The sequence below is a fragment of the Pongo abelii genome, chromosome 6 (assembly GCF_028885655.2).
Source record: "Pongo abelii isolate AG06213 chromosome 6, NHGRI_mPonAbe1-v2.0_pri, whole genome shotgun sequence".
In the NCBI taxonomy this organism is placed as follows: Eukaryota; Metazoa; Chordata; class Mammalia; order Primates; family Hominidae; genus Pongo; species Pongo abelii.
Genome location: NC_071991.2, coordinates 48,176,701 through 48,203,363, shown reverse-complemented (window position 1 = coordinate 48,203,363; position 26,663 = coordinate 48,176,701). Strand labels below are relative to the sequence as shown.

Genomic DNA, 26,663 nt, shown 5'->3' with positions numbered 1-26,663 from the left:
AAAACTCTGGGGCACCATGCAGAAGTGGGATGTGGGATAGAAAACTTAGGCTGGAGAACTGGTGCTATTAACTGTAAATTCCATTTCATTATCAGCATCAAATATTTATGCAGTCTCTGGAGGGAAGGGAGTCCCACAGTCAGTGATGAGTGGAAGATACAGAGGCCAATAAAAAGGCACGGTCCTTGAGTCATTGTGTTTGCAATTTAAGATGCACACACTGGGATGAAACACAAGAGCATGAATAGTGAGACAGACGTAACACTTTTGCTAAACAACTCTTATCTACAAAGCTTTGCTATGCTTTTGTATTTTATTGGCATCTTAGCACATTGGCTTTCAAATGTTTTTGACCATAACCAAAAGTAAGAAATATATTTTCATGCCATGATCCAGAATCCATACAGAAATTTCACTGAGTACTATAGAGATACACTCCGATATTTTATAGGATATTACATTTTAATTTTTTTAAATGCTGGTTTCTGACCCTCTAAATTGATTCTGTGACCCACTGTTGGGTTATAACTGGTGGCTTGAAAATTCCGGCCTTCCCATGTCTTGGAGGGGGAAATGTTGGGGGAAATGGGACAGATGGGGAAGTGAAAGAGTGAGTGTGCCTGCAGTGAGGGAAGGGGCCGCATGAGCAAATGCCACATCAAATTCCCATGAACAAAGAGGGCACTAAATGAACAGGGCCCAGCCTAGGCCACATAGTGAGACTCCGCCTCTACAAAAAAAAAAAAAAAAAAAAAAAATAGCTGGTATGGTGGCACACACCTGTAGTCCCAGCTACTCGGGAGGCTGAGTCAGGAGGATCCCTCAACTCCAGGCTTTTGAGGCTGCAGTAAGCCATGATGGTGCCAATGCACTCCAACTTGGGCAACGGACTGAGCCAAGGGTGCCTCACTAAGAAGGAGGATTTATTTTTCCCCACATTGGGAGACAATTTCCTGATATCTGATAAAACTCTAGAGTAGCATTTATAAAACTGTGTTGCAGCCAGGTGTGGTTGCTTACATCTGTAATCCCAGCACTTTGGGGGGTGCCGAAGTGGGTAGATCACGAGGTCAGGAGTTTGAGACCAGCCTGGCCAACATGGTGAAACCCTGTCTTACTAAAAAATAAAATAAAATACAAAATTAGCCGGGCTGGTGGTGCGCACCTGTAATCCCAGCTACTCAGGAGGTTGAGGCAGGAGAATCACTTGAAATCGGGAGGTGGAAGTTGCAGTGAGCCGAGATTGCGCCATTCCACTCCAGCCTGGGCAAAAAGAGCAAAACTCCATCAAAAAAACAAAAACAAACAAAACAAAACAAAAAAACCGTGTTGCCTGGCAGATTCTGAGATAATAATAAATATTTCTTTAAAAATTTGTTGACTGGTAAAATAAATTTGGCAGATGCCAAAATATATATCCCCAGTGTGGATGGTCACAGTGCATAAAGAGCTGAAAATATTTGCAGTAATAAAATCATTTTATCCTTTAAAAAAAAACAGGACTTAATTTATTTGACTATAGAGACTTTTCTGTTCTCTTTTCTAATCCCATGTCTTGGAGCACAGGTTGGGAAATGCAGGTGTAGATGGCACCATTGCAGAAGATAGGCTGAGGGTGAGGCTTACCGGCAGAGGGTTAGTGTCCCCGGGGACCTCCCCACTGTGCAAGGTTTAACCAGGCCAACTTTTTTCCACAAGGGGCCAGATAGTAAGTATTTTAGGCTTTTCTGTTGCAACTGCTCAACTCTGCCATTATAGTGTGTAAGCAGCCACAGACAATACATAAAGGAGTGAGCAGGCTGTGTTCCAATTCAAGTTTATGTAGGGACACTGGAATTTGAATTTCATATGATTTTCCTGTGTCAAAAAATCTTATTCTTTTTTTGATTTTTTTCAACCATATAAAAATGTAAAAACCATTCTTAGCTCCTAGGCTGTACAAAAACAGGCAGTGGGCTGGATTTGGCCCGTGGGCCATAGTTTGCCAACTGCTGGTCCAAATATTGAGATACTTGCCTCTTTGAAATGCAAAGGAGAGTGTAAGATAGGTAGAATGTCCCCTTTCCCTCCACAGCTACAAGACACTTTGGAAATAGCCCTGATCCTGGGGGAAAATTTTCACACAGGCCTTCTTTGGGCCCTAAGATTTCTGCTGTCCATTTTTGTTGTTGTTGTTGTTGAGACGGAGTCTTGCTCTGTCGCCCAGGCTGGAGTGGAGTGCAGTGGTGCCATCTTGGCTCACTGCAAGCTCCGCCTCCTGGGTTCACGCCATTCTCCTGCTTCAGCCTCCCGAGTAGCTGGGACCACAGGCGCCCACCACCAGGCCTGGCTAATTTGTCGTATTTTTAGTAGAGACAGGGTTTCACTGTGTTAGCCAGGATGGTCTCAGTCTCCTGACCTCGTGATCCACCCGCCTCGGCCTCCCAAAGTGCTGGGATTACAGGCGTGAGCCACCATGCCCGGTCTCTCCTGTCCATTTTAAACTTGCCACTCCTTCTCATACTGGTAAGGGACCACTTGGCTTAGCCTAGGAACCCTTTGGAAGCCTTCCTTGACCCCACAGCTGGCTGAGAGCTCATGTGTCCCCCTTCCATCCTATGTCTCTGGCTGCCCTTGCCCTGCACCCCATATCTGACAGCTGTTCTGGCCAGCAGCTGCTCAGGGGTCTTCCTGCTCAAAAATTTCCACCACAGCCAGACAGAAAATCATTTGAAGTCTCAAATTTTATCTTAAGAGAAATAAATTTTAATTCTGCATTCTACTCTATGATACTTACTCTAATATAAAAAATTAATATGTTTTCCTCAGAAAAGTATTCTAGTAAAATCAATGTTCCATGAAGAGCTGTTCTTACTTGGTTCAAATATCAACCACTGGCACAATGCCACTTAGCCTATTTCTGGAAGCACAGGCCTATGAGATAAATTTGAAAATCCTGGCGCTTAACGCCCAGCAAATCCAGTCCCAACCTATCTTTCCAGACTCTCTTCCAACAATGTTTCTTCTGCCTACAGATACCAGGGCAGGTGGCCCCCACTCCTGAAAGCCTCCATGATCTTTAAAGCTGATGTGATCTTTGTTGCCCATGGGATAATAACGTTTCTTTTCTTTCTTTCTTTCCCTTTCTTTCTTTCTTTCTTTCTTTCTTTCTTTCTTTCTTTCTTTCTTTCTTTCTTTCTTTCTTTCTTTCTTTCTTTCTTTCTTTCTTTCTTTCTTTTCTTTCTTTCTTTCTTTCTTTCTTTCTTTCTTTCTTTTTCTTTCTCTCTCTCTCTCTCTTTCTTCCTTCCTTCCTTTTCTTTCTCTCTCTCTCTCTTTCTTTCCTTCTTTCTTTTTCTTTCTGTCTTTTTTTTTTTTTGACAGGTTCTCACTCTGTAGCCCAGGCTGGAGTGCAGTGGCAGCAGCCTCAACCTCTTGGGCTTAGGTGATTCTCCCACCTCTGCCTCCTGAGTAGCTGGGACTACACAGGTGCATGCCACCACACCCAGCTAATTTTTGTATTTTTTTTTTTTTGGTAGAGATGGGATTTTGCCATGTTGCCCAGTATTCTCCATGATATTTGACTCCTGCTGTATACTCCTTGGTGTAATCCCTTCGCCACAAGTGTGGACAGGACTTGGGACTTCCTTCTATCCCACAGAATATGGCAAAGGTGGCAGATGTCACTTCTAAGTTTAAGACTCCTTCACACTGTTAAACCTATCCTAGAGGTGCTCCTGGCTGGCTCAATGAAGTAAGCAGCCACACTGGGGAGTCTATGTGGCAAAGACTGTGGGTGGCCCCTAGTTGCTAAGGGCAGCCTGTGGCTGACAGCACAAAGCCCAGAACTCAGTCCCGCATCTCCTCGGTGATGAACTCTGTGGATAAACTGAGTGAACTTAGAAGGCGATCTCCCCCAGAGCCTCTAGGAAGAAATGTAGCCCAGCTGACACCTCCATCCCAGCCTTGTGAGACCTGAGGCAGGAAATCCTGCTAAGAGGTGCTTGGATTCCAGACTTGTGGAAACTGTGAGACAATAAATGTATGTTGTAAGCTGCTACATTTCTGGTGATTTGTTACGCTGTAGTAGAAAACTAAGGCTCTCCCTTCCCCCAGTGGACTGTGCCCTGACAACTGTGTTCTGTGTGAAGGGCATGCTCATTAAATACTCATCCCAGGAATTCTTAATGAATGAATGAAGCTTATAACACTCCACACCACATCACATACAATTCATGAAAACGTTGGAGGCAGAACTTCAGCATGAGCGAAGTATCTGTTTTTTAGTTTGTTTCTTTTCCCTCTTCTCCATCCTCATCCCCATGGAAATATAAACAACAAGGTTACAGAAATAAAAATAGAAAACCAAAACAGTAGAAAAAAAAATGGAACACCTATTTACTAACCCCCAGAGCTAGCCTAGTTGTTAATGATTAACCAAGTCACTTAAACCTGAGCTTCCTGGCAGCCTGGTGAGGAAGGAGAAATTTTATGCATTATGGTTCCCGACTGTGGGATTAGGAAGTCCAGAGTAGGTCTTTAGGGGGCACAATATTTTGCACTGGATCCGTTTTTTTCTTCTTTTTTTACTACTGCCCTTTGGAGCTTAGAACACGGTCTCTAAAAGTGAGCTTTCTGTAGGCAGGGCTGCCTTATGCTGTGGTATGAGAATCTCTGGAAGTTGATTGAAAAAGATTATGTATATGTTGAGAACTGCAGAACTCTTGGCACATAGTGACTCAGTACAAACCTCTGCACTAAGAGATGACCCAACTCTAGCCTGGCTTCTAGCGTCCCTGTCCATAGGATGACCTCAGCCCCTACTTAAATGCCTGCCTGAGGAAGCTAAAACCTGCCAGGAGAATTTACTATTTGTTCAAGCCAACACCTGATGTTAGGTTCCTGACTCTCTTTCCTTAGAGCATTTACAAGGAAGGGCTTAGACTTGCTCATTCTACACGTGCAACATGAAAAATATAGTTAATAATTGTGTATTGTATTCACAATTATTGCTGAATGAGTAGATTATAACTGCTCTGGGGTGGGGACTGATAAACAACTGTGTGAGATGATCAAACGTTATTTTGTTTCACTGTAGTAACCATGTTACTATATAGTATCTCATAACATCATGTTGTGTACCTTAAATATACACAATAACATTTATTTAAAAATAAAAACAAAAAGGGCTTACATTTGTGAATATGCATCTCCTGTAACTCTGAACTATCCTTCTCAAGGACCCGAAAGCCATTACTGTGAAAAGTCATCATCAGGAAGGCTAGGGCCCCTGTCCCCCATCTCAGTAGGTGGGTAGAATCCTAACTTGTCAACTCACAAACACAGCTGGCCCAAAGGCATTAACACTGGCTAACCCTTCACAGTTTTTTGCCTCTCTGACTCTGTTGAGCCCCTGCTTACCCCCTCCCTACTCCCTCACTCCCTTTGCAATCCCAGTCACCTCTATGCAAATCGCAATGGAGTTCAGCTCTTTCTCCTCCCATCAGTAATTACTGAATAAAATCTGTTTTCACTCCTTTAACTAACATCTAGCTGGGTCTGTCTTTGACGATGTATATATGTCTATGCATTTGTATGTGAGATACGCATGTGATTTTAAAGGAGACCCAAGGAAGAGCTCCCAAACCCACCTGGGAGCCTGGAAAGGCTTTCTGAGGGTCCTAAGCCATGGACCTCATGGAGGTTTGTTACCAGAGAATCCAGGAGAAAAAAACACATAAATGCTGGTAGTCAAATTCCTTAAGGAAATAAACCCAGCTTTTTGTTTATTTGTTTTGTTTTTGTTTTGTTAAGCAGATCACCTTGATGGGACAATTTGGCCTATCCAGGCAGGATCAACAAGAGGAATTCAAGGAGAAAGCAAATTGTTTTGCAAATAGAGTAAGATATGTTTTGCATTTCCAAAGGCAATGCAAGAAGGAAGGACAAACGGAGGTGGGAACAGGCTCAATCCAAGAAGAGGTGAGAAGAGCTAGGGAAGACAGAGAATCCAAAGAGGGCAAGAGGCAGTGTGTATCCTGGACACCAGTGCCCCAGCCTCTAGCTATATTTTTGTCCCCACCAGGCCTGAAGCATGACTCAGCACTTAATTACATTCCCAGAGGAAAATCCACCTCACAAGCATGACTGGTGATTTCAGTGGAAGAGTCAGAAGAAGCTTTTACATCTCGCACAGTCCTCATCAATTCGTTCCTGATCTGTCCTTTTATCCCAGTCCCCACTCAGAGCCTCTGCCTGCTGGAGAGAGGAGTGGGAGGAGAAGTGTTCTTCTTCAAGGCCAGCTTCACGGGCCCATAGCCTGTGAGGTTCCATAGGGCCCCAAGCTGAAAGAGACCCACTTAAGATTTAACGCTGTGCTCATGCCCTCTTAAAATTATTGCTGAACTCTGCTCTGTAAGTGAAGTCCACGGGGCAGCAGCACATGCACAGGAGCATGGAGGAGGTGTAATATGCATGTCGGCTGCTCCTTGCTGCCCATTCCCATAGAACATTTGCAATGCTCCAGCAGCAGAGGATGGATGCTGGCGGTGAGAGGTGAAGCCGGCTGGGCTTCTGGGTGGGGTGGGGACTTGGAGAACTTTTCTGTCTAGCTAAAGGATTGTAAACGCACCAATCAGCACTCTGTGTCTAGCTAAAGGTTTGTAAACGGACCAATGAGCACTCTGTAAAACAGATCAATCAGCTCTCTGTAAAACGCACCAATCAGCAGGATGTGGGTGGGGCCAGATAAGGGAATAAAAGCAGTCCACCCAAGCCAGCAGTGGCAACCCGCTTGGGTCCCCTTCCACACTGTGGAAGCTTTGTTCTTTCGCTCTTCACCATAAATCATGCTGCTGCTCACTCTTTGGGTCCGCAACACCTTTATGAGCTGTAACACTCACCACAAAGGTCTGCAGCTTCACTCCTGAAGCCATAGAGACCATGAACCCACCGGGGAGGACCAGACAACTCCAGACGCACTGCCTTTAAGAGCTGTAACACTCACGGCGAAGGTCTGCAGCTTCACTCCTGAAGTCAGTGAGACCAGGAACCCACCCAGAAGAACAAACAACTCCGGACGCGCCGCCTTTATGAACTGTAACACTCACTGCGAAGGTCTGCAGCTTCACTCCTGAAGACCGCAAGACCACGAACCCACCAAAAGGAAAAAACTCTGGACATGTCCGAACATCAGAAGGAACAAACTCCGGACACACCATCTTTAAGAACTGTAACACTCACCATGAGGGTCTGTGGCTTCATTCTTGAAGTCAGCAAGACCAAGAACCCACCAATTCCGGACACAGTGGTTCCGTGGAGTGTGGAGGTTCAGCAAGACTCAAAGTGAGTATGTCACCAACAAACTGAATTCTTTCCCAAGTTGATGTCGGTCTCAAAGAAAGAATATCCAACTGGAAAAGGCTGTCAGGTTTCATACACTGGCCAGAGAATGAAGAACGTGAGCTCTTGCTCTAAATGCACCTTCTCCCTAAACAATAGAAGGTGTGGGGTTGTGAAGGACTGGGTACAGGGAGGGAGAGGCATTGTTAGCATGTGGAGGGTGGGACTCCAGACACACAAGCTCAAATTTATAAAAATTTCTTCATATATCACATGTACACAAATGGTAGAGATTTTCTTTTAGGGGAGGGAATTTTAACATTATTATATGTTCATGACCCAAAGGCAACTAAGGGTCGTCTATTCCTGTTTGTGCCAGTTTGGGAGTGTTAGCTCCCTCTGGTATCTGGTCAGGGGTCAAGAAGCTCTGGCACCATTTCAGGCCATTCGGTTTCTTTAAGCAGCTGTGCTTGTAAATTAAGGGACTAAGGAAAAACAGTAAGAAAAAAAAAAAAACAAACTTTCCCAGTGATTTCATCAGAGCTGCCCTGGTAACAAGTACAAAGAGAATGCATTGGGACTGTCAGTGAATAAGCAAGCCACTGACAGCCCCAAGAAACCACACTTTCCATTCAAACCAGTATTTGCTCCCAACACAGAAAAAAGGCAATGTTGCTCCAAGAAACAACCAAGAACCCTATCATATCCTTTCTAACTCGTGTGATATCAGAGCAAGATGAGACTAGGAGAAATGTCTTTCAGAAACCCCAGGGGATATTAGTGGGGATGGAGATGGGAGAGGGAGAGCTCTGAAAGGTCCCCTGAGTATAAGAGAATTTCAGCCTTTAAAATTAAATATCAAGGAACAGGGAGCCTCCAGCTGGCTAGAGGACTCTGAGTAGTAAACACCTGGGTTACAATTGTGTCATGATCCCTAGAAAGAGGGGCAATATTATCAAAAGTCAGTTCTTCTAGTTATAGGAACACTGGCTGCTGAAACAGATAACTCCTACACATAATAGAAGTTTATTTTTCACTGGGGTAGAGTCCCAAATAGGTGGTCCTGGTCATCAGCAGGTGTTGCTCTTCCAAGTGGTGATTAAAGAACCTGGACCGCTGCCTTCCTATGGCCCCACCACCCTTATTCCGTGGCTCTCCAAGTTGCTGTGGTCCTCTGCTGCAGTCTGTAGAAGGTGAAGAGCTTGGAAGATCTTGTGTAGGAGGTTCTTATAGGTCAGGCCTGGAAGTGGCCTGCGTCACTTCTGCTCACATCCTATGGGCTAGAACTCAGTCACATGACTACACCAATAGCAAAGGAGGCTGGGAAATGTAGTCTTTCTTGTGTAGCCCAGAAGAAGAGGAAATGGGATCAATGAATACCAGCCAGTGAAGAAGTAGGGAAGGCATCCCAACAGAGGGAACAGCATCAATAAAGTCATGAAGGGAAGAATGCTATGGTGTCAGCAGGGAATTAAAAGCTACTTTAGGGTTGTCAGAGTGTTCCGAAAACAGAGAAGTTACCAATGGAATGCCTTTAGTCTAGCAGTCGGGCCATCTCTCTTGCATAGGACTAGCCATGGTTGGAGCATTTTAATGTGAAGAGTGTGATGAATATTTGTATACTGGCCAGGGGAGTGGTGTGGGGCAACTGCCTTTCCTCTTCTCTTCCCTGCCTTCAAAGTATTAGGATAAGGCATAGAGTGGGTGCAGGGAAGAAGAGGCGTGGAGTAGGGTGATCAGGCTGTGTAGCCTGGTTAAGTTCTTAAGCTACAATGCTTAAGAACATCATCTTGTGCTTCTGGACAGCTTGCCATCGCTGTCAATCAGACAGAAACTTGGAGCTGACACTTCAGGTATCAAGAATTAGCATTTGGTTGGCAAGTTCTTTGTCTTCCTTTCCCCCAGGAGCTTCATGTGCACTATTGGTGACTGGACACAGAAAATGGAGGTAGGACTGGTTTTAACATGACTACCAGCAGGCATGTTACTAACCTAACTGTTCTCTCAGGTACACCCACCTCCTGCTAATGGCTTCTTCAGGCTCTTGCTGTGCTGTTTTATTTCTTCTTTCAAAATGCCTAGAGAAAGAGCCTTCCAGGGAAATAGTGACATCCTCTGGGAACATGATCCATGGCCAGTGTGAGGTGTATTATAAGGTAAAGGAAGCAGCCATCTGCATTAACTAAGTCTAGCCAAGGAAATTGTTTCTGTCTGCCTGTGCTTGACAAATCAATTGATCTATTACGCTGTTTCCTGGGTTTTCTGAGAGCAAGCTCTCAGCTTTTCTGCACAAATATATCCCAGTATTGAACCCAAGTAATAGACAGAAGGTTATCAGTGATTATAAGAGAAAAGAGCCTTTCTATAACATCACTTCTCAGCTCGAAATTGCTCTTATCTGAGCAGTTTCCTGCCTCTTTACCCAAAGCATCCCTTGTTTAGGGATGCTGTCTCTCTTGTTCCTTGCAGGTTGCACAAAGTGAGCTGCTAAAGAACACTAGCTACAGCCACCACCTTCCTTCCAGACTGTTTTTTATTACCCTGTGTCTCACTTCATGATGTTCATACAAGTCCTTCTCAATGTCCACTTCTGCCCCCGTCATACTGCAACCAAAATGTCCCAAAGCCACATGAACTGATGCTTCATGCACTTGTGGGAAGGGCTGGCTTCATAATTTGCAGAGCTCAGTGCCAGATGAAAATGTGAGAGCCCTTGTTCAAATAACAGGAAAAAATCCCATCCAGGGTACTAACTAAAATACAGATCTCATTTCTCTTTCTTCTGCGGTTTCTCTCTGGCCTTGTCGTGATGTTTGTTATCTATTTGTTTAATATTATTCTAAGGAAAGAAAAATTAAACCCTTAAATTATTAGCTTGAATTTTCTCATTCATATAGTATTGTGCAATATAATTTAAAATGCAATTATAAAGTTAAATGCAAATATGAGAGCACTTAACTCTTACATGGACTCACCAAAGCCACACAATTCCTATTTCCTATTTCATACCTTCATATATGTTTATTCGCTCCAAAAGAGTGAAAATGTTGCACAAAAACAAAACCCTCATTCTTTTTATTTCACTTCTTTATGTGCACACCTTCTACCAATACACTCTGCCTTTGGCTTACTGATGAGGAAGGAAGGACTGAAAGGAAAGATAGGAAATGGCCTATCTTTCCCTTTCCTTCTATGCCATCATTTTCAGTACATGGTTGGTGACTACAAGGAGCTAACAAAAATAAGAAAGGCTATGGAAGGATTCTTTGGTCATTCATGTTTTTCAGGATACCACTGCCTCCTTTCTGCATGTGAAGAAAGCTCTGGCTGGAACAGAAAGCACAGCCTTCAGGACTCCTCAGGCCCACCACTCACTCAACTGTAGACATAACACACTGACCTTGAACTCCCTTTGAGTCCTGCTGAACTCCAATGCATGTGGGCCAACCAGGATTCTATACTCATGGTGCATCTCAAAGGCAAAGGGGGTGGTGAGGACCAGGACCATGCACATGATAAAGGTCTGTTCTGCTCATCGCCCATGCTCTAGTGCCCCATTGGGCTTCATTTACAAAACACAAGCTCAAAGAAAAAAAATTAGAAATTTCAGGATGGCTACGGCATGGTACTAGACAAAGTGTGGGGCCCTTCTGAGGCTGGCCCTGGGTGACTGCATAGGTCACTTGCCTGTGAAGCCAGCCCTGATGGTGGACCACTCCGAGACAGAAATAAACTACATTTGGATAGCCAATCCTGCAGGCCTGATTTTCTCCACCAGAATTTTGACAACAGTAGTCAGATAGGACACATATAGATCTACATTATCTGGGTGGATTTTGAATTATTGGATCATAACCAGGAATGAAAATCATAACCAGTTATGATACTGCTAACTTAGATGCCATTGTATTCAACATTCCCTAAAGACCCATCCATGGGGTGTTGATACTAAGTCTGTCAAAGAACTGGTGAAAGCGTTAGTCTCTATTACCTGGAATATGGTCTGGTCTGTCCCAAACTATATTTTAGTCTCTAAAGCCCTACTCCTGTCTTGTTCCGCAGCAGTTACTGGCAGCTTAACCAGAAGGTTAATTCAGATCGATATGTTTCCCTTCTGTATTCCTTTTTGCATACTGGCTCATCTTCCAAGATCTATCACTCAAACCATGCTCTATCTATGGAAACTGAGTTTGAATGAAAGTATAAAATGGAATTAATTCCTGGAGAGAAGTTAGATTCTGGCAGGAGTGCTTTTCCATTTTTAGGCTGCTTGAGAATCACGTGTAAATTATTATTGGTATTCTAAATGACTCTGAATCACTTAAACAAAAGAAAAAAGGAAGAAAGAAAACATTACCACAAGAGTCAGGTCGCTCAGAATCGGAGGAAAAGCTACCAACCAGAATTTTTAAAGTGCAGGAGCAGAACAGCTCCTGTGGATTTAAGAGGAAGAACTTGAGGATGGTCAGTTTTGACAGTGCCATTGCAATACCTGCTACACCATCTCTCCTTCTGGAATTAAAATTCCCTGGACAGAGAGAGAAAGAGAATTGATCTAGCTGGGTAGAGTGGTGGGCTTGGCTTGGAGATGTCTCAGCTGGAGAGTGGCATATTTGATTTTCTCATGCTATGATTAATGGGGAAAGTTTAATCTCCCTGTTTTAGTCTGCTAGGACTGCTATCACAAAATGCACTGATGGCACATAGTCTAGGTGGCCTAAGCAATAGAAATTTGTTTCATTAATGGGTATTTATTTTCTCAATAGGCATGTGTTTTCTCAACAGACATTTACTTTCTCACAGTTCTAGAGGCTGAAAGTCCAAGATCAAAGTGTTGGGAGGTTGGTTTTCTCTTGAGGTCTCTCTTTTTGATTTGCAGACAGCCGCCTTCTTGCTGGCCTCACATAGTCTTTTCTTGCTGTGTACACATCCTTAGGGTCTCTTCCTTTTCGTACATGGACACTCATCATGTTGGATTAGGGGTCCAGCCTTATGACCTCATTTTACCCTAATTACTTCTTTAAAGGCTCTATCTCCAAATACACCCCATTGAGGATTAGGCCTTCAATATACCCATTGTGTGTACAATTCAGTGCAAAACACCTCCCAGGTAAAATGTAGTGTTGTCACCGAATGAAGGAGAAAGGCCTGCCAGGCAGGCAAGAGCAGCAGGTGCCCTCAACCTTGCTCCAAGGTGCTTGCCCCACCTGGGCTATTTTTTTTTAACAGATGTTATTTTTTAACTGATGTTATTTTTTTAAATGGCATAAATGTGTTAGGGGAGGGGGAGGAGATCTAGGAAACTAAAGGAGTGAAGGTTCTTTCCAGTTGACCTCAGATCCATTCATTTCCCCAAGCTTCCACTGCAATACTAAGAGCTAAATGAAGGGAAAGGAGGTACTGAGCAAAGTGGGTAGGGAAAGGATGTGGGGGTGAGAGTATTCAGGATAACTTGGCTAGACTGTGAGCCACTTCAAGTGTTGGTCAGATTTCCTTAGAGAATCTTCAGGTTAAATAATACAGCGATACTTTTTTTGAGATTCTCCAGACATAAAAACCAAATGAAGTCTTTCCTGTCTCTCTCTCCTTTGCTGACATAAATTAAATCTCTCCTGATGCCTCCCTCTTCTTCTCCTCTTTCTATACCTGGGCTTTTTCTAACTCTTAAGGCATCTAGAAAATTAGAGACTCATCACTAGCATATCAGCAATTAGGTTTGCATTATTCTCTATGTCTCTCCTATTATCCACAATTCATTATTTTCATCTATAAATGTATATTTATTGAACACCTCCTTTGTACCAGGCACTGTTCTAGGTAATTTGGATATGTCTGAGAATAAAACAGGTGAAGATGCCTGTGCCAGGAGGGTTTACTCTCTAGCAGAGAGATATAGAATATATCGCAACATAAATATAGGTAAATTACATATGACCGGTGATGAGTGCCATGGTGGAAAAGTAGAACAGGATAAGGGGGATGGGGAGTGCTGGGGCCTGGCAATGTGTTGATTATATTAGAATGCTCAGGGTGGGTGGACCTCTTGGTGGGTATGATGTACTGGATCACCTCCACTAACCCCTCCAGGTCCATTCTCCTGGGATGACGGTCTATACCAGCTGCACCATGAGCCCTCTTGTTCTGGGCCTCTGGTTTCCCATTGGGTTGAGCCAATGGATGACATTGGTAGAACTCTGAGTAGCACATTGAGGTCAGAGTATTAATTCTAGCAAAAGAGAGCTTCTGCCATCAAGCTCCTTTCTTGTTAGGCCACAGGTTAGCAGTGGTTATAATCCTCACTGAAGGTTACAGCTCTTTCTGGGTTACAATAGCTGTTCCCTCCCCTTGGGTTCAAATTAATGCTCCCCACCGTTGCCAATTCCATGTGCTTCCCTACCTCTTCTTGGTTTCCATTAAGTCTTCCCATACCTTTGTAAAAAGTCCCTTTATTGCACTCTCCAATTACCTCATTTGGATGTACTATTGGTTTTCTGCTGGAAACTTGACTTACATAGTAATTAATATGGAGAGGAGTGGCCCCAGGGTACAGCCTCTCAAAATGAGATTCTGTGATTGGGTTGCCCATATTTAAGGAATGCACAGATAACCTTGGGAGGAGAGGGAAAGGGATAAGACACTGGTAATCCATTGCATGCAAAAGCGTATCTTTTTACCTAGTTCTTATTCTTTTTTTTTCCTTCCCCAAAATATAGTGAGAATCAATATGCTCAAGTGGCAGACTCACATTAGCTCCCTACCCTGCAGAATGAGGATTATATCCATAAGAGGAACCAAGTGGAAACCCCAAAATAATAAACTCAAAGCAAGATGGCATCTCTAGAGGAACTACACATATAAAGGCCACCATCAGAGTCTTGGGAGACGCAGATTATTCCTATCACACTTCCATTTAACTAGTCTTTTTGGCCAGCACAAAAGCCAGATGAGTCTTAGAGAATAATTACGGATTGTCCCAGACTTAATCAGGTGGGCATGGCAATCACAGCTGAGGTTTGAGATGTGGTATCTTTATGGGAGCAAATTAATAACCATTCTTGGCACCTGGTTCTCAGCTATTGATTGGCAAAAGTTCTCAATAAACAGGTGGGAAAGGTGGCTGTCAGCCATCCTCCTTCCTTGGCCACATTGGTGCTTGTTCAATAAGCCAACATACAGAGTGGCCACAGGGACAAATCAGTGGACTGATTTGGCTACAGCCACTACTGACTGCCCAGCGTTCCAACAGCAGAGGCCAACTTTGAGTCCCTAACAAAGCCCCATTCCATGAAATAGGCAGTGATTCATCCTCACAGGAATAGATGCATATCCTAGATACACATTTGCCTTTCTTTCTCAGAATTCTTCTGCCAGCATTCTCATCTGTGGACCTACAACTACTTTGTCCTTTGATATTGTATCTCACAAAATGTTACCACCATCTAAGATTCTTATTTGCTGGCAAAGATGTGGTGATGGGCTCTTGCCTTTGACATTTGCTACTCTCTCCAGTCACCCAGAAGCAGATGGCTTGGTAGATCAATGGAATGGCCTGATGACAATCCCTTACAAGAAAGTGTCTTAAATCAGCAGCCCATATCTGGTGCCATCTTCTCTGTAACCAGAATGCATGGGCCTAGGAGCCAAGGAAAATGAGAGTGGCTTTGGTAATGTTTGATCTTATCCCAAGAATCTCAAGATTTCTGCCGTAGGAAGGAATGTTCTACCAGTAGACAAAGTCAGTGTTCAATTAAACTGGGAGCTGAGCCTACTTCCCTGCCGCTATGGGGCTCTTCTTGGCATCAAACTAACAAAGAAGGGAGTGGTGGTTACTCTACTGGCTGGGGTAACTGATGCAGTGAACTTGTCAAACCAACTTTATATAAAGTTCATAACCAACTAAATAAATGTTTAAACAAACTGAAGCCATCAATGTAACATAAAGGAGATGATTAAATGTAAATTTATCAACAAGAATTTCTTCAGAGAAGCAGAGGACAAAAGTCTCAATAGTTAGCAGGTCATTACCCTATTCCTACTCTTCCAAGAGAAGAGTCAGCCAAGATGTTCTCCCATCGTGGCACATTTCTTTTGGAATCAAGGCTTTTATAGCCATATCTGTAATTTGTTCTTTATTTCTATATAATTTTTATTCACAGCCACATCAGGGTTTGATGATTGGCCCATAAAATAAACACCATGCCAAGAACCTACAGGGTTTAGCCAAGACAAAACAGTTGCCAAAAATTCTTGTTTGGGAAGAAGGCAATTTTTTCCCTCTATTTGTAACAATATTTTACTGCTCTCTATTGCAGGATGTTTTAAGCACCATGATTCTGCAGTAACACTGCACTGACTTGACATTAGCAGAAACGATCACCAAATCCCCTGGCCTATTGGATGTGTCAGATACGGTGCCTGCCAGACATAGTGTGATTGAGCTTCAATAGTGTCAAGGTCATGGGGTCAGGAGCGGTGAAACAGTATCAGCAAAGCAACAGTATGATTTGGTAGCAGGGCTGTTGCTCATCATTGGAGGCAAACAGCTTAGCAAGGCAAAGACTTGGCTGTCCTTTGTCTGAGGGTACAGAAAGGTATCCAGAAATTCTCAAAGCTTCATTAGGAACGAACAGCAAGGGAAACTTGTGATCATACCAGCTAGGATAGACCTATGGCTGCAGTGGTTTCAATAGTCACCTGAGGGCTACTGTTAACTTTTAAGCTGCAGCTACCTGTTCAGCTCTGCCTTGCTTGGTTAGATCCTGTGAATTTAAATGGCCTTCACTGATTGTGTTCTTACTGCTTATGTCTTTTGGCAAAAGCAACATAGCCAGTTGGGTGGAGCTTGGGTTAAGCGTATATATCCTAACTTTGGCATCTACTAGATATGGGACCTAAGGCAAGTTAGACAGTCATCCCACAATTCTCAGTTTTCTCATAAGAAAAATGGGAATCATACTGTCTACTTCATAAGGATGTTGTAAGGATTAAAGGAGACAATGTTCATTTCATAAAACACCTTAAATAGTATGTAGTGCCTATCAAGGCTCAATGAATGGTGATGATGACGATGGTGATAGGCAGTTTTGCCAGGGTACAGAGGAACATGAGATTCAAACAGCCTTGGGCCTTGTATCCATTTTGAGGCATTTTTAATTAACTGGGCTGGGAAAGAGCTACACTAAGAGACTCTAAGATGGTAAAAATGAAAAGTATACACTAGAAGGACTGCAAAGCATTTGTATGAGAGGAGAAAGAGATATAATACACAGCAAGAATACTCTTGGGGAAATAACCAAAATTAAAGAAACAGGCCGGGCGCGGCGGCTCATGCCTGTAATCCCAGCACTTTGGGAGGCCGAGGTGGGCAGATCATGAGGTCAGGAGATCGAGACCATCCTGGCCAACATGGTGAAACCCCTTCTCTACTAAAAATACAAAAATTAGCAGGGTGTGGTGGCACACACCTGCAGCCCCAGCTACTCAGGAGGCTGAGGCAGGAGAATCTCTTGAACACAAGAGACGGAGGCTGCAGTGAGCCAAGATCGTGCCACTGCACTCCAGCATGGATGACAGAATGAGACTCTGTCTCAAAAAAAAAAAAAAAAAAGATTAAAGAAATAGAAGAGGAAGCATAAAAGGAGAGAGAGAAAGAGAGGGAGGGAGGAGTGGCTAGGAAGATAGTCTGAAGGGTACTTCCAGTTCCAAGGGAAAAGTGATTTAAAGAGAAGATGTTAATAGAGAGGTCATGCAGAATGAAGACTGAGAATATTGTTGGATTGGCAGGAAGGTCTCAGTCTCATCAAATGTACAGTTTCCATTAAGTCTCAGCATGGATTGGTCAGGATTCAATAAGAGAAGCAAATCCAATAGGGTATGTATTTTGATTATACATGTTCATTATAAACATTAAATTGACTTGCACATTGTGGGAATGGGTTTGGCAAGCTCAGAGTCCATAGGGCAGGTAGACAGGAAGGATGAACCACCAGCAGGCTGGAATCCCATAGGCACAGGGTGGAACTGCTATCCCCAGGCAGTCAGTCAAAAAGGAAGATCCAAGGGGAATGGAGGGCACCTGCAGGGCCAGCAACTGGGTGCAGCCTCCAGCCCAGGAAAGACCTAAGCCCTCTTTTAAAGGGCTTCCAACTGACTGAGACAGGTCTGCTTTGAATAAGCTCCCTTCTGATAAACTTAAAGTCAATTGATTAGGTACTTTCTATCTGTAAAATCCCTTCACGGTAGCGTCTAGATTAGTGTTTGATTGCAGAGCTGGGACAACATGGAAAAACAACTGCTTCCTCCCTTCTGTCCTCCTACTCCATGAAAGAATATGCCTTGTAGCCTGCCCTGACTGCAACATACTAGAAAGGGAATTCTGGGGCTGTAGTCCAGCCCAGCCAAGTTAATACATCACAAAGGTATCACGCTGGTGCTGAGGGGGAGGCATGAAGAAAGCGTTTCTAAGAACTTTGGGAATACAGTGAGAGATATCTGCAAATATAAAGAGAAACAGCTATAAGAAATCTGTGCAAGGATGGTTCCAATAGAGAGTGAAGGAATGAAATTGAAGTTGAAGAGGACAAGAAGGCTTCAAGAGCTTAGTGTTGCCAAAGGAAGGACTCGGTGCTGGGAGAGGCAATCCACCATGGCCCCAAGCCTCCCTGTGCACTCCTACTGGGCATGCCAACAATGCAAGGGCCTGACCACTCATTACCTGGGCCATTTCTCAGAGCTGTGTTTACAGCAGGAAATCTTGAGAAATAGCATCTGCTATAGTTTGGATGTTTACCCCTTCAAACTTCATGTTGAAATTTGACCCCCAATACTGGAGGTGGGTCCTAGTGGGAGGTATTTGGGTCATGAGAGCAGATCTCTCATAAATGGCTTGGAGGCATTCTCATAGTAATGAGTGAGTTCTTGCTCTTGTTCCTGTGGAACTTCCCCCAAGAGCTGGTTGTTAAAAAGAGCACAGCACCCGCCTCCCCACTTGCTTCCTTTCTGGCCATGTGATCTCTGTACATGCTGGCTACCCTTCACATTCTACCATGAATGGAAGCTTCCTGAGGCCCTCCCCAGAAGCAGATGCTGGTGCCAGGCTTCTTGTACAGCCTGAAGAACTGTTAGCCAGATAAATCTATTTTTTAAAATAAATTACCTAGCCTCAGGCATTTCTTTATAGTAACACAAATGGACTAAGACAACATCTTACCCCAGACAAAGAACAGGCTTGCTTCCACTCACTATAAAAGCAATGCATCCTCTAATTTCAGTGTTCCCCTACTGTAATGCAACCCATGGCATATTCAGGCACCCCAAGGGCTCTCTCTGTCACTCTCACAGGACTTTGGGGAGTGGGTATGGGGAACCAACAGATACAAACCAACATGAAATTGTGGTTACTTCTTTTGCCATGAGTAATAAGTCCTTTGTCTCTGGCTCAGGAGTCTTATGTCTTCTACTAACATTGATAAAATAGTAACAGGCTAGCTTATTAGCTTCTAAGTAGGGTAAATTCCCAGACCCTTCACAATTCTTGACACTGAGGTAAAGATAAACACATTTTTAGGGGCTATTAAAAGCACTAGACTTTCAATCCACCAGAAAACCATTCACAACTAAATGTTTTTATTTAAGTAAACTCTAGCCTTCTTTAAAATATTGATTGATTGGTTCTTATAATCTGGAAGGCAAACTAAGCTTATCTCCATCTAACCCCCAAGCTCTAGTTTCAAATGTATTATCTGGGCATTGGTGTAGTCTAGTGATTCGGTTATAGAATCATAAGACCTGAGCTTGAATGTAAGCTCTGAGACTTATTTTCCTCAAACATATGATAAGGACAGTAATACCTGATTCTTGTAGTGTTGCTTCATGGATGAAGTGAGATAGTATATATGATACCTAGGGTCTCAGATATAGCAGACACCTTGCAAATGTTGGTTTCCCTCTCTTTTCTCTCTTCCCATTCCTATCACATACACAGCCTTAGAATTGTTTTCTAGTTTTTCCACGTTTTATTTTGCATGTATTTTTACTCAAGCCACTGACATTCAGCAGAAAGTCTGCCCTTTAGATACTTTAAAGGAGATCTAATCATTAACTGATTTCCATATTCCTCTCTTAAGATTTCAGCTACTTAAATCCTACCTTTTCATTTCTAGTCTGTGTTTTCATCATAGTCTTTTAAAATGTGCTGCTTTCTGTGTAATAAGTGCCATCTGTAAGCACTTAACATTTTTAATACAAAGAGTGCTCAGATTTACTATCCCAGGTGAGCCTCCCACAGCTCCCCACGTTCTGTATGGCGGCCGGAGCACAGTCTTCCCCTCTGAAGACCACCAAACTAAAATGCTGCAGCATCACTAATGGTCCTGTTGTCGGTAAGGGCAGAGCTGGAACATTAACCCTGGGGTCCTGACTCTGAGCCTCATTCTCCTCCCACTTTATCTTACTGCCTGCTCTGTCCACTCTTCCCTCTTCCTGTGCCTGTTTTCCTCACCTCTGGGCTTGTTTCTTCCAAGGTCTCCTTTTGACAATATTTTTGCAATGACTCTGTATTTGCCAGGGCTCTTTCCATTTTTCCATTTCAAGTGACAGAAATCCCACTCAAAAAAGATTTATCAGCTCATGTGCGGAGCAGTACGAGGCAGTGAGTGACGCCAGGTGAAGCTGGGGTTGAGGGCTCAAAGGTGTTATTAGGGTTTTTTTTTTCTCCTCTCCATTTCTCAGCCCTACTTCCTTCTGGTTTTTGGCTTCCTTCACTTCCTGCAGATGCATTTCCTTTTTGTGGTAGCAAGCATGGCAGGCAACAGGTTCTATGTACATCTGCACTACTTGCTATTCAAGAGGAGAGAAAGTCATGTTCTTCATCTGTCTGTAGGAAATTCGCGCCATTTGGATTGTGTGCCATTCATGGGACCAATCACTGGCCGAGCTCAGCATCACATACCTGTTTCTTTAATGGGAAGGTGGGGTTCAGATTTGAATGGAAAAAGCATGCCTCAGAAAAAAGAGTTGAAGAAGGGGCCACCTGACCAGAGAAACACAAAGCAAAGCAAAAACCCAGCATTGTGTCAATCAAACCTTGCATTCTAGACAGTAGCAAGTAATTCAAATTTAAATATTATAAAAAGTGATATATATTTTTTCTGAATTTTTGCATGAATTTTGTCTTCACAGTAAAGCTTATTCACTGAATTTCATGTGATTTAATTTAATGTCTGTGACAGCCTTTTCAGACAAACAAATTAAAATGCAGGAGAAAAAATGTTTGTCAGACCACACATCCTCATTTGGAGCTCAGAAAATGTAATCCTCGTAGGTAAGGACAGCAGAGTCTACGGGCAGGTGTGGTGTCTGTCGTGTCTCACCTGCCCACCTCCAGTGCTCCATTTCTTGGCGAGGAAGCCAGCCTGCTTGAGCACTCATTGAATATATATTTAATGGTGCGACATTTATGCGATGCCAAGGAGACTTTGAAATGACTAAATTTAAAATAGATCTTTCTACCTCAACCAAGAGAGAGAAAGCAAAAGGAAATGAAAGACACTCTGTGAGTTGAGAAGACACATTGCAAAAGAGCTAAAACCAAATATGCCTGCAGGTTTCCAAAGCAGGCTTTTGTTATTTTACTTTCTCTTTTTCTCTCTCTTTCTTCCTTTCTACCCCAGATGTACCAGGCAAATTAGTAAACAATAATAGTAATGATGATTCTAATGATGATATTACTAAGGATAACAGCCCTTTATGGAACACTCATTACATGTCAAACACTTTGCCAACCTTTTTATATCAATGATCTAATTCAATCCTCACCACCAGGGAGTGAATTTTATTTGTATATTATGGGAGGAGGCTGAGGTTTAGGGACATTCACTAACTTATCCAAGTTTATTCAGTTGATAATACTTCTAGTGGCTTCCTATTGCTGCTGCACCACATTATCATGAATCTTATGGCTTAGAAAACACACATTTATTATCTTATGTTCAGAGGCCAGAAGTCCAAAATGGGTTTCACTGGACTAACATTAAGAGGTTAGCTATGTCCATTTCTGGAGGTGCTGGGAAGAATCCATTTCCTTACCTTTTCTAGCTTCAAGAAGATGCCCACATTCTTTGGCTTGTGGCCTCCTTCCACTCCTTCCATCTTTAAAGCCAGCAATGTCAGGCTGAGTCCTTTTCACACTGCCTTCTCTCTGCTTCTCTGTCTTCTGTCTCCATCTTCTGCCCAAGCTTATTTCTCCACCTTCCACTTCTATCACAATGCAATCCTTGTGATTACATTGGGACTATTGGGATAACCCAGCATAATCTTTTCTTATTTTAAGGTCAGCTGATTAGCAACCTTAATTCCATCTGCACCATTAATGTTGTTTTCCCTATAGCCTAACTTAGCCAAAGGTTCCCAGGATTAGGACATGGGCATCTGTACTGGGCCATTATTCTGTCTACCACAAAACTGTCCTGGTTACCCTACTCCTGCCCTTTCTAGTTTCTGCCTAGTTCCTGATCCTTGGACTTGGCATTTGAACCCTTAACTCCAGCTTGGCCACTTAGTACTATCTAAAGATGCTGGCTACACATGCAGCTCTGGCTCTTTAGGCTCCTGGTGCTTATGCTTCAGTTAAGATGGCTACACCCCAGACACTCATACACATATTCACAGATAAACACAGACTTCCTCTAGGGAAACTTGGAACATCAAGAGCTTCTCTGAGTCTTCACTTGTTACACATTTGTTGAACCCCAACTGTATGTCAGAGATAAAAGATAGCTCTTGACATTGAGATGCTCACAAAGGGAAGACACATAGGTAAACCAGTTATCACAGGACTTTGTGAGGATGCTGTGGGAGCAAAAAGGAGTGTATGTGTGCAGTGTTGGTGTAGGGGTATGTTAGAAAAGGATTCAAATGGAAGTTGGTGCCTCAGCAGAGTCCTAAGGCATGAATAGGAGTTATTCAGGCAGAGAAAAATGGGAACACACTCTAGGCAGAGGGAACAGCATGTGCATAAACATGAAGGGCAAGAGGGTACACAGCCATTTGGAGAACGCAACTTGTCTGGTATGGATGGGACATAGAATCCAACTGGAGAAGAGAACAACAAAGACATAATGAAAAAGCAGGTTTACTATTTAGGGCAAAGGCTGGAGCAGAGTATTAAAAGACCCCAAAATACAGTGGCCCAAATAAGATAGCTTTTTATTTCCCTCTTATGCAACCATCCAGCAGGCCAAGGTTGGCAGGTAGCTTTGCTGTATGATGATGTTTGGGAGCCATGTTGTTCCTCTACCTTTGCAGGTAGGGATGGGCCATGGCCATTTGTGTTCCAGCTTAAGGGCATATAAAGTGAAGAAGTCTGGGGCAAGCAATTTTCTTTTAAGCAAGTAAGGTGCAAACTTCATCACATAAGGCCACACTTTACCTTATGGGAAATGCAGTTGTTAGCTGGACAATGCCAAGAGAGAATCAAGAGTGGACTAGATATGGGGCCAACAAAGAGTCTGCCCCAGCATGAGAGGAAGGCAGGGCTGGATTAGGAGGACAATTAATGGCCATGTAACAGAATCTAACTTTTTCCTGAATCTGTCTCTTAATGGGACAGCATCATTAAGTGGTGACAGACTTAATTTCAAACATGCATATGCTAGCAAACAAGCAGGGACAGTACACGGGACAAAGGGCAAGACTAAGAAGCAGGAAATCCACCTAAGAAACATTTTGCAGTCATTCAGCCTCTGGAAAAAAAAATGATAGAAAGGAGTAATAAGATTGAGAACAATTTTGGGAATCTACAGGACTTGATGATTAGCTTACTGTGGGGATTAGGGTAGACAGAAGAAATATGGGTGATTCTAAAATGTCTGAGCAAAAGAGTGAATGGAGGTGGCATTCACCAAGATATCAAATATAAGTGGAGAAATAAGTTTGGGCAGAGGAGAAATATAACGAGGCAATTAGATTTACTCTTTGGAGCTCAAGAGAATCTTCTGCCCTGAGGATACAGATGTGACAGTGCCCGGTATGTGAGTTATCATTGGAAAGCTAAGAGCGAATGAGATTTCCTAAAGAGAGAGGACCAAGTGATCAAAGGCCCAGAGATGGAACTCTGTGGAACAGACATATGGAAGCCAGTGATATGGGGGAAAAGCACTCCATGCAAAAAATTAAGAATGTGCCTTAGAGCAATAGGAGGAAAACCAGGAGACAGCAGTTTGTGGAAGCAAATGTAAGAGAGAGTTTTAAAAATGAGCATGTGCTCAATTGTTAAATGTCAAATAAGTCAAGCAAAATAAGAACTGAAAACCCATCCATCATTTGGCAATAGGAGATCATTGGTCAGCTTGGTGTGAGGAGTGCTGGGCAGAATGGGGAGAATTGAAAATTAGAATGGGAGAAGTGTGGAGGAAAGCATTGGAGAAAAATAAGAGCAGGGAGTAATTACTGAAGTAAAGTACTTTGGAAGAGAGAGAGAATGAAAGTTTAAGCCTAAGGGAGGAAATCAATTCAATGACAGGACACAGATCCAGAGCCATAAACAGAGCAGCACTTCTGCCTTCAGTTGAGAGACTTAGAGAAAATGCCAAGAAGGGGTCAAACACCAGCATAAGGGTGGAAGACAGTAAACCAAGGGCAGTGATGCCCATCAATGATCTAAGGGTTTACTTTGGTTGGAGAAGTCAGGACTGGATGCAGGACGTAAACCAAACCTAAAGGGTTAGCACATTTCCTGGGATTCACAAACATAAGTGCAAGTGAAGATTACAATATGAGTTGAGTCAGAGTATTAATTAATGTAATGAATTCCCTGCAGGTACAACCAGAATTATCTTAATAGCCATAAAAAGATACTTTGGAATGATGTCAGTTGGCTTCCTTTCATTCCTCCTTTTATCCCCCAAGTGTTTTCCCCAAAAGTGGATTCTGCACTAAATCATTTTAATGATGAGCCCTCTCTGACTTGCGTTTGTTCCTCTGCTGGTGGCCCTCTTATCTGATTTTTTAACTCACAGAGTTCCATGTAGTTGTTTACAGCATTTCCCTGGAGAGCTTGCAGGCATATACATTCTAATTTCACCTTAGCAACTTCACTGTGTCTTTTTATTACATCAATAGTCTGTTCATTTCAGACTTTGTCTTTTGGTATCAAGTTGGTTAATATATGATTTTGAAAATGTAAATATGCATACCTGCAACAAAGTGCATCAGAGTTGAAAGAAGAAAGAAGCAGGTTGTGTTTGCCTAAAAGCTGCAAAACCAGGCAATATACCAAGCATTGAATCTCATTTGGTTCCTGCGCAAATCAGACTTGTTTCCTGCACACCCAAATGACGTACAGTATGAGAATTTCCTCCTAGTGCAGTGCTTGCTTCATCACAGATACTCAAATGCTGGTTTTCTCTCTTCCTTCACACGCCCTCACAGAGTTCACTATCAAGTAAGGGAGACAGGCATAATTAAATATGTATGCAAGAAAAGGAAGGGGACTTTAGAGATATGGAACTTCATTTGTGGAGGAAGAGAGACATGAAAAAGCAACATAGCCTTGAGGAAGAATGGATAGAAACAAGTTCACACTACAATATTTGCCAGGATCTTAGTAATAACTACATTTAGATTTTGGTAAATCACTTTTACAAAAGTTGCTTTGTCTTGAGAGAGAACTGAGGCTGACAGATTTCACAACATGGGCTATATTCTTTTCTGCACACTTGCTCTAACGTTTGTATTCTTCATTTTGCTGTTAATTCATCCAGTGAAGTTTTTATTTCAGACATCATATTTTTCGGTTCTAGAATTTTTATTTGATTCTTCTCACCATTTCTATTTCTCTGCCTAGACTTTCTATCTTGTCATTCATTGCTAACATATTTTTTTCACCACTGAGCATAATTATAAATAGCTGCTTCATAACATTTGTCTGCTAATTACAATATATAAATAATTTCAGGGTTGGTCTCAGTTGATATTTCTTCTCTCCTGAAAATGTGTTCCATCTTTTTGTTCACTTGTAACTTGGGTAATTTTGCATTGTATCCTGGACATTATGAATATAAAGTTATGAAGATTCTATGTTCCATTATTTAGCCTCAATTAGGAAAAAAATTAACTGCAAACTGTTTATTTTGGGTGGTTGCTTTTGGCTCGACTGAAATATTTTGTTATCATTTGAGCTTTTAGTCTACACTCTGCCTGTGTGGCTTAGGGGTCGGCCAGAGCTGAGAGCAGACAGAAGTTGGAAATCCTCCCTCGGACTCTTTCCTTTCCTGCATTCCCTTTCTCTTCCCAGCAGCCATGGTGGCCCTGGATTCAGCTTTCCCTTCCACAGGCCAGAGAGATTGTGATTTTTTTCCACCAATGTCCTGCCACCCTGCAGGCTGCTCTGACTACACTTGGGTGTAAGTGAAAAGCTGTCCCTATAACTTCCCTCCTCTGAGCATGGACCACCCCGCTCCTGGGTCTGCCTGCTCGTCTTACTCTCAAATGTCTTCAAGAAGCTGCTTGTATTATGTCCAAAGCTTACAACTGGTATGTCCAGGAGGCTCAGTCTGGTAGGATCTTACTCTGTCCTTACCAGCAGCAGAAGTAATCTGTGTTTGCTGATCAAAGATGGATTTGAGCTCCGGATCTGAACCAACAAACACACAGTGACCTATGAATTTTTTGGACAGGAACATTGAAGATGGCATGAGCTATCCAGTAGAGACACACATCCATATGCATATGCATTTTTATATATTTTTATGAAATGCATTACATGTCTTAAAAAGCCATTTATGTAGTATGTAGGTGTGAGTCTATGAAAGAATTAGAAATGAATGTATGCCTCCTTTCATTTTGTTGTTTAGTATTCCTTAGGAAGAAGCAATATTGAATAAAATTTTAACTAATTATCCAAGATTATCAGTGTGATATTGCAGTATGTGGGGAAAGGGTTTGGGTAGAAGGAGAACTTCGGCTCCAGCAGGGGCTCTGGATTGAATATGCAGGTCCTATCCCTTAAGACTCAGTAGATACTATGACCATTGTATTTTTCTATAATCACAGCCATACCCTCAGATGTAAGCAGAATGAGCAAAGCTCTTTGCCATTGCACTAAAAAAATCTATGTAATTACAATAACCCTGCCATTGAAAAAGCAAGCAATTATAAAGATATATTTTACTGCAACATTTACATTGCAGAATATTGGACAGAATCTAAATTTCCAACAACACAACAACAGGGAATTGGGTAAATGAATGATAACAAAGTCATACAATAAAATATTTTTCAGTTATAAAAATGATGCTGTAGAAGGGCAGGCAATAACCTGGAGAGGGAGTAAAGCATATTGTTAAGTG

The 26,663-nt window shown here is 42.6% G+C and overlaps 2 long non-coding RNA genes across 2 annotated transcripts; one reads left to right on the top strand and one right to left on the bottom strand.

The window, feature by feature from the left end:
* The first annotated feature begins 3,790 nt into the window (after positions 1–3,790).
* On the top strand, positions 3,791–11,834 carry LOC134761759 (uncharacterized). The gene is made up of 3 exons (XR_010140845.1): positions 3,791–4,018; positions 5,794–7,320; positions 10,605–11,834. It is a non-coding gene; the product is annotated as an uncharacterized LOC134761759 (long non-coding RNA).
* On the bottom strand, positions 8,328–24,389 carry LOC134761760 (uncharacterized). Its single transcript, XR_010140846.1, has 3 exons — positions 24,331–24,389; positions 21,403–21,573; positions 8,328–10,156 (listed from the first exon to the last, which is right to left on the bottom strand). It is a non-coding gene; the product is annotated as an uncharacterized LOC134761760 (long non-coding RNA).
* Between the last annotated feature and the right edge of the window lie 2,274 nt (positions 24,390–26,663).